This window comes from Misgurnus anguillicaudatus, chromosome 24 (genome assembly GCF_027580225.2).
Source record: "Misgurnus anguillicaudatus chromosome 24, ASM2758022v2, whole genome shotgun sequence".
In the NCBI taxonomy this organism is placed as follows: Eukaryota; Metazoa; Chordata; class Actinopteri; order Cypriniformes; family Cobitidae; genus Misgurnus; species Misgurnus anguillicaudatus.
In genome coordinates, this window is record NC_073360.2 from 10057531 (window position 1) to 10067780 (window position 10250).

Consider the following 10250-nt stretch of genomic DNA (forward strand, 5'->3'; position numbering starts at 1 on the left):
GCTGAGCTACAGTGAAATGATAGAAAAGTCAGATGCATTATGTGTTAGTCACTTAGCCTCATTTGCGCAAACTGAACGCGCCCGCGCCTCGCTAAACGCCTCATCGGATTTATCATGTATAACTTCAGCCATTCTCAGTGGTGTGACTGGGACACTAACTCCGCTTGTCATCATAAACAGATAATCAGAGTGTGATGTTTATTCCCGCTTTATTAATATGCGGCTGAATATGCTGCATTTCATCTTTTCGACACACAGCTCCATAACCATCTCGCAAGTGTTGATAGGCTATTACTCGTGAGGTGTAAACGGGTCTGTAACCAATCAGATAGCGCCGCGGGCGGGACATTGAGCAAGTCTGCAGAGTAGTGAATACAGAGAGGCTTCGCGGCAGCTATATCAGAGCCAGCCAAAGTAGCGCATTTTAAAACAAAATTGACTTTAATCAAACGATCCGTGATAAGTTTTGTGCTCCGTCTCGCCACTAGTGTAGTAGCACTGATCACTTTGAGGGGGGGATAAATTTATCCCCACCGGGGATAAAAATAATTAAGCAGAGGCAGGGATACATTGACCAGAAAGGGGGAAATCCCACGCATCCCCCCCGGCAAATCGCACCCTGATAACAATTATAAGTACCATTGCATTTATGGCTATAACTGTTTACTAACTTTACTAGGGGTGTGTGACGGATCACAAAACTTACGGTTCGGATCACATTACAGTTTTTGAGGCACGGATCGGATTATTTGGCGGTTCAGCAAAAAAGATGTTGGAAAAATCTAATAACAAATAAATAAATTGCAAGCATTTATAAAAAAAAAAACAAAGTTGCACATTAATAAGGTCTGAAATTAGCATTAGGTACAGAAATCAAATTAAGTAAGGAATAATTGACGACGCTGCAGCTATGGGGCTGACAGTAACTTCCGCTTCATGATCCGCCATTGCTGTAAAAAACAGACTGATCTCACGGAAAGTCGTGTTATAGTCACGAAAAATTTTATTAATTTATTTTGTCTCCATGAAATTCAGCTTTTTTTGTGCCTTGAGCACAAATGTCTTTTTCGTGAATTTCTATAAATCGTTTTTCGTGTCCTTGGCACGACTTTCTTTATCGTGTCATTTTATGTATTGTTTTCTCATAGTTTTTTACTATTTTCTTACCATTGTCACTTTGGGTTGGAATCACTTTCTGTTACATTTTTAGACATCCTAACCCAAAACCCAACTCTAACCCCAACTCCAGGGAGAATAGTTTTAAAAACGGAAGAAAAACATGTAGAAACCACATGAAAGTACATCCTAACCCAAACCCCAAATCCAACCCCAAGTGGCAATGATTTTAAAATGGGAAAAGAGAGAAAACAATACAGAAAATGACATGAATAAGAAAGTCGCACCACGGACACGAAAAACTATTTTTAGAAATTTGTGCTGAGTGACATGAAAAAGACATTTGTGCTTAAGGCAAGAAAAAAAGCTGCATTTCGTGCCATGGACACAAATAATCACATTTTTTGTGACTATAGCACGAATGTGTCACAAAAAAACGGTTCCATTGGAGTGAATGAAGTTGACGCAACTCTTTTGCTAAATGGCTCTGGTTTCAGCTATAGACGATTTCAGTAGTAACAACGTAAACACGCAGCTTTCATGGTCTTCACGTAACTTTCGGTAAACTCTGCAAAGAATAAATAACAACAAAGTCCTTTTAAAGTAGTTTATTTATATAACGAGCAAAATAAACAACACGTAGATTACATAGGAACCCAAAACATTTGTTATTCTCGACGAGGTATTTGTTTAAGAGTTCAGTTTCAGCAACTAGTCAGACCATTAAACAAATAGAAACCGGAAGCAAAGTTCGGACCAGACGCTTATCGCATCACCGCACGTGCGCCCGATGAAACGGTCTATAAAAGCTTGCACGCTCTCATTGGCCACTGCAGCTCTTGTGTCCAAGGCAGCCCGATCACAAGTCCTAAATATCTAACAACTTTGGGATCGGGGAGGCTCCAACATGATAGGGAGCAACACAAAATCGCAATGACACCACACACTGGAGCTTCCAATCGCTGAGGGTGCAAATTAGGCTTAAAATCTTCCCGTGTGCCCAGTCTATTCTGACCAGAGATGTCCACTTATGGCCTTTTCCTTGCCCGTGTTGGTTTCCATTGTTAAAAGTGACCCACCTCAGCACATTTCACTCAGACACACTTTAATTTTCTGCTGAAGATCTCACTGTCTCTCTGACACAAACACACACACAGATATACTGGCGCCAGCTATTGTTGAGACACTGCTGATCTCTAAATGTCATTAAAAAATTAAAGCAGGACAGTCGGTTAAACCCATTGTGTCTCTGTGATATGTGATGTGTGCGTGTGTTTTGTGTGGGTTATCCAGAGGACCCAGAATATCACGTCACCTTTGCTCCGGATGAGCTGAATCACAGTACAGTCACGAAACCCTCCAGACACAGATTCACAACTTGACTTCATGGATGTTTAGACACTGATGTATCTTTCCTGAGCCACTGGTGTCTGGTTCGAAAGGTTAACTTCTCTCTATTGCAACCCGTAGTTAACTTTTACGCCACAGCATGTAAAAACTTTTATGAGGTAATGAAAGACAGTTTGTGAGTTAATTAAAATGCCACCAAGTGACAGGATTTGCATTATACAACTGTTAATTTGTTTTTGGTTTATTACAGAGATGATTTGACAAAAGGGAAATGTCCCGCCACGGCTGTTCTTATCTGTAACGGCTAAATAGAAAGAAAAGTTTCCATTTGATTTTAATCTTCAACACCTTCACCTGGGGGAAATTCTGCATGAAGTTCACAAATATTTGCATTAATTCATAATTAAATTTTTAATAGGGCTGTAAAAAATGAATCACGATTAATTGCATACATAATAAATGTTTGTGTTTGTATATTTTTGTGTGTATTGTATGTAATTATTATGTATATATATTTATATATATATATATATATATATATATATATATATATATATAAATACACAAATTTAATAAAAAATAGGGGTCAAGCCCAGAATGGGCGAAGACCGCTATTGTATCCATTAGTTTTCTTATTATTATTCTTCCGATTCTTCTTCTTCCGCCATTGCGGTCTATGGCAGCCCATAGCAGCGTACATAGGAAAGTTATGAAATTTGGCACGCTTATAAAGAACTGTCCAAAAAGTCTCCACAGCAAATTTGGAGTCTCTATCTCTATCCGGCTAGGGCCACTAACAGTCCAAATTTAGTAAGTCCTAAACATGAAATTGTTTCATCTAATTCCTTGGCTCAAGATGATTCGATTGGACCCTATGACGTCATTTTCCGTCATGAAAATTTTTCCACCATTTTGAATTATTCATAAAACCTACTTTTGCGAACTCATTCTAGAACTTTAGCCTGATTGGCACGAAAAACGGTATGTAGCATCTACAGACACTCCAGGCAAAAAGTAATGAAATTCATGTTGATTCGCCAATCCGTTTCTGTAAACGGCTTTAACGAATTTTACGTGAAGCGCTAAAAAACGGATTTGAGGCTGTATCTTTGCCAAACTTATGCTTATTAACACACACTTGGTACTTGCTATGCCAGTCAGGATCTGAGGGGGCATGCCCAGTTTCGTCGCAGCGCCACCTATTGGTAAGACAAAAGTTTTACACGCCTATAACTTTGGCTGTGATCGACGGGATTTGTTTCCTTCGGGTCCTGAATAGATGCAGATTCCAACGATTCCAAACACGTCAGAATTTGACTCACAGTTAGCCCTGCGCAGCAAAACAGCACTCAAAAACACGCGCGAATATCTCCGCGAGCGTAATTCCGATCGACCGAAAACACCACAGGAAGAACAATGCATTACCTTCTGAACAAAAAACTCTATTGGCGTTAAATTAAAATTTCCATCAGGAATGGCTGAAAATTGCAAAAAACTATGTCTATTACACATAAATGGTTATAACTCTGCAACGAAATGTGATTTTTTTCACCAGATTTGATACGCTGATGTACGTTCAAAGTCTGAGGCCACACCAAAAAAACTGTATGCTTGCACCATTAGTTGACCTTATAATTGAACAAAACCTTTAAAATCAAGCAAGCCCTATGGTCATACAACTGTTTCTTCGCTAAACTAAAGTGTATAGTCATAAAACTATCATGTCAGTTTATTGCCTAAAACTACTACAATAGTACGTCTAAAACCATGAGTTGTTATGCATTAATCCTTTCATGGCTTGGAGTATAATTATTGGTGAATGCCAGTTCACTCCCTAGCAACCAATGAGAATACCTTATCTACCGTTTTGCAAGAGCTATATCTCTGCATCAGAACATCGTAGAGACATGAGGGTGGGCTCTTTTGACTCATTTACACCACTGTAATATTTTGTGACTCGAGTTTTGCCCCCGCTAGCACCACTTACATTTCCTTCAGTGTTTTAGCTAACGATGCTTCTCGAGAATAGAGGGAGAGATTTCACTGAATAAGAACATCCAAACTTTACTTTCTTCTGTGTCCTTTTTGGCTTGACCCTGGTAATTGCTGCTTGCAGCTATATTTATGTAAGGAATAATTGACGACGGGCCATTGAATTATAAGAAAATAATGCACACCAAGGTGGTAATGCGGCACGACGCGAAGCGGTTTACAGAAAAATAATCAACACCCATAGAACATTTCTCAGCCAATCAGAATGCAGCATTCAACAGACCCGTGGTATAAATATAGATATTTAGTGCTGGGAAAAGATTAATCACAATTAAATAAAAAAAATAACGTTTTTTTTTTCATAAGATATGAGTGTGTGTTCTGTGTAATTATTATACATTCATGTATGTATTTAAATTTTTTTTTACATGTGTATATGTATTTATTTATATTTTTATATATTCTATATTATATATAAACAAAAAATGGATATATAAATAAAAATGTTTTGAAATGTGTATATGTATGTGTCTGTGTTTAAATATACATAATTATATAGTTTTAATTTACATATAAAATATATAAAAATGTAAATATATATAAATGTAAATGTTTCTTAAATACATGCATGTGTGTGTATTTGAAGAGTTTGGTTCCAAAACGCAATAAATCCAGATTGACTAATTTCAGTAAAAACGTGTTTTCTATACCAAGAAAGTGACAAGATGAAAACCACTATTTTCTGTTACAAACTTTTACATAGCATCTTTAGGTTATAAAAACATAAAAATTTCAAATCCATAACTTGATTTCCAAAGATTTATTATAAAAATAATTATTTTTTCCACAAAATGCAATAAATCCATGACAAGTTTTTATTCAAAATGCTATAAATCTATTGAATCAATAGCCTATATAAATGTGCATTCATCTTTACCATTTTATATTTATTTAGTTGACTAGTGGTATACAATGATTAAAAAATAAACATTAATGGCATTAACCAAAACACTTACTTTTTTATATTAAGAACACTGTCATTGCTGTGGTTATACTTGACGTCGTCTCTTTACATTTTTCACAGCGATCAGCTGTAAAATGTTTTGGTCCCGCTCGATTTTCGTTGACTTTGAGTAAAATAATGTAAAGTTTTCATAAGATCCTCTGGGGTCAATGTGTTAGCATGAGAAGCTTTGTGCTGTCGGGAGAACAAGCACCCGAGTGCCTCTCACGGAAATTATTAGATGTTGATGGCTTACATTTCTTTCCCGTCACAGAAAACCATCACAGTTTTATCAATGCAATTAAAGTATTATTTTGTTTTGTTTGTTGATCACGAAGTACAAAGTAGATGAGGAAAACTAGGACTTCGTGTACTCAGCGCGCCGCCATTGTTTGTTTACATTGCGTGACTGGTGGGCTGTAATTTCAGGAATGGATTTATTGCGTTCTGTAAAAAAGGAGGAGTGGCGTTTATCGCATTTTGGGAAAAAAGGGAGAAAAGGTGATAGAATAACACGGCAGATATTGGATTTTGCGTAAAATTAAGAATTTACTTTTAACTACTGACCTGATATAATACTGATTTTGGCAGTAACTCATTTTTTTTCAAAAATGGCGTTTATCGCGTTTTGGAACCAAACTCTTCATTTATATGTTAGGAATAATTGACGACGGGCCATTGAATTATAAGAAAATAATGCACACCCAAGGTGCAATGCGGCGCGAAGCGGAGTGCCGTTACACCCCGGGTGTGCATTATTTTCAAATAATTCTAAGGACCGGAGTCAATTATTCCTCTTATACCACGGTTACCACAAACATTGCTCTGGTGCCTATTTTTAAGACATTTTACAAGTTAGGTGTGCGGTTATCAGAAATGAATGCATAGGAACATTTCTCAACCAATCAGAATACAGCATTCAACAGACCCGTGGTATAAATACAAAATAATTACACCCAGTACACGCACACATATTATGCACAAATGAACTTTTATTATTTATGCGATTAATCGCGATTAATCTTTTGACAGCTCTAATTTTTAATCAATTTTACAACCATTGGCGCTAATTGTAAAACCAACTGACAATGGTAAAATATAGAAAAACAAGAGAAACCAATACATAAAATGACATGAAAAAGAATGACATGCTTAAGGACACGAAAAAAACTATTTGTGCTCAATGACACACACACACACACACAAAAAGAGAAAAATCGTCAACACAAATAAATAAATCAAATATTTCGTTACTATACAACAAAATGCATTGAGACAGACAGGATCACAAATACATTCATTCACCTTACCCCAGTCTTGACCTGGGCACAGCATTACCATACAGTATGTCCCAACCACTGCTTACTGTAAAGTACTTATATACAGTACATATATACATTTACCGTAGATCCTTGCTTAATTTGCAACGAATAGACATGCATTACAGCAGTAGACACACGTCAGTATAGATGATTCTCCTGAGGCATTGTAGACATTCCTCACCACGACTGTAAACCAACATATTTTCACTGTCTCAGAAGACCGTCATTGATGTTAAAGTAAGATGTCCCACAGCCTGAAGCTACTCTGACAAACGTGATGGATAGCACATGCCCTGATCACGTTCTCTCAGGTGACTCATGTTAACTACCAGCCTGCACATGCTCTTTAGTCAATCACTGATGTTCATAAAGTCTACATCCACCCTCTTAGAGAATCTAGATGTTATGTTCCTAAAATATTCAACGACAATGACAGGGAGAACATTCGATGCTAGGAAGAAAAGTGCATACATTTATCCCTGGGTTCGAACCCACTGCTAACACAATGCTCTACCACTAAGCTAGAAGAAAAATATGAATGTTTGCTTCAATAATACGCTACTGTATATATAAAAACAAAGATGCTATAGGTGGTTTAAATCAAATGAAAATATTTTGGGTTGGAGTTGATGATGAGTTACTCAACCTTACTGATGGGCACACGAGATAGAAAAGGTTGGGAAACACTGGTTTATCTGATGCGCAACGTTAAATACACTGATGAATTAGAGAAGTGCAGGAAGTTCCTGATGTCAGTTAACGGTGGGAATTTCCATGGAAGTGAAGTGGGAGGTTTTGTGGAAAAGATTTCAGCACGAGAGTGAGTAACATTCAGAGATAGGTAACACTCCTTAGACATGCATCTAAAACATGTTGCAACAAGACTGAGAGCTTAAACGTAAAATACTCGCCTTTCCACTCATGTTTGAAAGCTTTCTTTGTAAAAAAATTTTAAATAACGTGCTATTGGAAGAATAATTAGATGAGTAATTGCAGTGATTTGATGTTGTATTTGATTTATATAATTTAATCTCGAATGAATCTGGAAAAAGTCAATTATCAATCTTAAACCAGGTAAAATTAGTACTGTATTGAAGTGGCATGTTGTTTGTCTTTGGAGTTGAGTGAAAGTGCACACACGTCCGAAATTGCCCACATTCCTACTATATAGGGGAAAAGCAGTAGGTGAGGCGAGTAGTGTTCATAGTATTCCAAAAAAACGGTAGGTGAAAAGTACAATCTACTACTTCAAAGATTTTGAAGTGTGCATTTAATGGACACTTTACTATCCTGTGAGCCCCCAAAGTTACCCAACAAAGAAGAAGAAGGAGATGTGTTGTAATGTTCAATAACGTCTGACAACGATAACGTTTATAAATCTGTATTCAACAACATATGGAACAGTTGTTCTTTGTTTAATATCAACAGCTCACTTGTTGTTTAAGGACCCACGGTATGTCACCTGATGTATCAACATGGTGCAAGTAGTACGTACTTGATCAAGCTTAGTACACTTTAGGACACAGGGATGCAGTCTAAAGGGGGTCACACACCAGACAAGAAGCGCAGCGCTGCGTTGCACCATTAATCTATAAACAGAACACATTATTTTCTATGAATGTACACACACCGACAGCGGCTGTCGGCAGCTGTCCGCTGTGACTCTGGACGCTGCTCAAATCCCTGTCGCACCACTCACATAGTTTAACATTAAATAACATTATATTTGTCCCAAAATGTTAGCGATTAACATCGTCTGCTAACGTATATTTGCATTTTGATGTAGACGCTATCTGACGAAGCTTGCGCTATTTAATGTGCACATCCGGTGTACGATACCTAGTTGTCCTAGAAGCTGCGCTTCTCGTCCGGTGTGCGACCCCCTTAACGGGGCAAATGTGTTAACGCTAATGGGTGATGTCATGCGTTGCCAAACTGAATTGTGGATCTATCAATGTCGCGTCACTGCTGTTGCTCGCGGCAGAAGTTGAACATTTCTCAACTTTTTAAGTGCCAAATTAGATCACCTTATGCAAATAAATTAGTGTAAGCCAACCAATTACGTTTATGCAAGACCCGAGCATGTGTTGGGGCCACTGTGATTGGCTGTTGGCTATGCTTCAGACAAGCATTCCGTCAAGCGTTAACGGTTATGCCCCGTGTAAATGTACATGATCAGAATGCGTTTATGACGGTGACAGGCGCCTTTTTTGAATAATTTTCTATGGGAAATGAACGTTATGCGTGCTGTATGCGCACCGAACAGCTCATGTTTTGGCCACCTCCCGCTCCACGCGTTTTTGAAAGAGCGCTTTGAGTGGAAAAGCGTTTCTGCTAATATGACAATTAACAGCAAAAAGGGCTCACGCTTTAATATTTTATTGACAGGACAGCTGCCTCAGTGGTTGCCTAGCAATATAAAAAGCAGCACCGCACTGCTCTTTTTTAAAGTGACCAATAAAAGCAGTGCAGTGCGTCTTGCATTTCCAGGCATTTAAGACGCGTTTCATGTTATTGGTCCCATGTCATAAACACAAACTCACGCGCACACACAGAGCAGTGGGCAGCTATCACTTCAGCACCCAAGGGGAGCAATTGGGGATAAAGGGCCTTGCTCAAGAGCACCACATTCACAACCTGCCAGCATCAGACTTAAACTGGCGACCCTGGGTTGCAAGTAGCCTGGCTAACACCAGATCAGTCTCATAGTGAATGAGACGTGGTCTGGGAACCATATGCTCATTTTCTCGTATTTGAAGCGTGTTATAACAAATAACAAAACTGCTTCGGTGTGTCGCATAGAAGTCGTCATTGTCTTGCTGCCCCCTCCCCGTTCTGTGATTGGTTCCCTATTTCAGGGGCAAAAAAAGGTCCATAGTTTCCATGCTTAGACTTGCAGCGTAAATAAATTTGCGCGCAAGGCTGCATGGGGATACCCAGACTAGGTTGCAACCCCAATTCTCTAACCATTAAGCCCAGAGTATAGTCTGTTTTTTACAGTTACTCGAACGTATGCGCTCGGTCGAACGTTAAGCCTTGCAAAGTATAGCTTATTTGACTCATATGTGTACACAGACATTCACATGAGGATTTGCGACAAAATGCATCTCCTGGGCTACGTACTACAATCTCCTGTAAGCACATGTGCAACCTACGCATACGGCAGTCTGCGTACAGTACACATGCACTCTTCTGATGACCAAAATTGTGTGCGGGCCCTCGTGTACGTGTAAAAAATGGACCATACTTCGACCTATAGGCCACAACTGCTATATGGGAAGACAAAATGTCATTTAATGGTCCTAAGTCACTTATAATGTATTAAGAAAGCTGTATTTATTTTTAACCCAGCGTCAGGTCAAAAAGGGACAAATCCAACACGATGGGTTGTAATATATTTGCTGGGATGTTACAACCCAAAATGCTGGGTTGTTTTAACCCATTATTGAGTCAGATATAAAAATTTT

The 10250-nt window shown here is 38.4% G+C and overlaps 1 protein-coding gene across 1 annotated transcript in view; it reads left to right on the forward strand.

The window, feature by feature from the left end:
• Positions 1-2940, forward strand: part of nek3 (NIMA related kinase 3) — a 31153-nt gene extending 28213 nt beyond the window's left edge. Inside the window, exon 14 of the mRNA XM_055195932.2 lies at positions 2410-2940. The gene's annotated coding sequence lies outside the window, so the exon portion shown is untranslated. The remainder of the gene's footprint in view (positions 1-2409) is intronic.
• The last annotated feature ends 7310 nt before the right edge of the window (positions 2941-10250 follow it).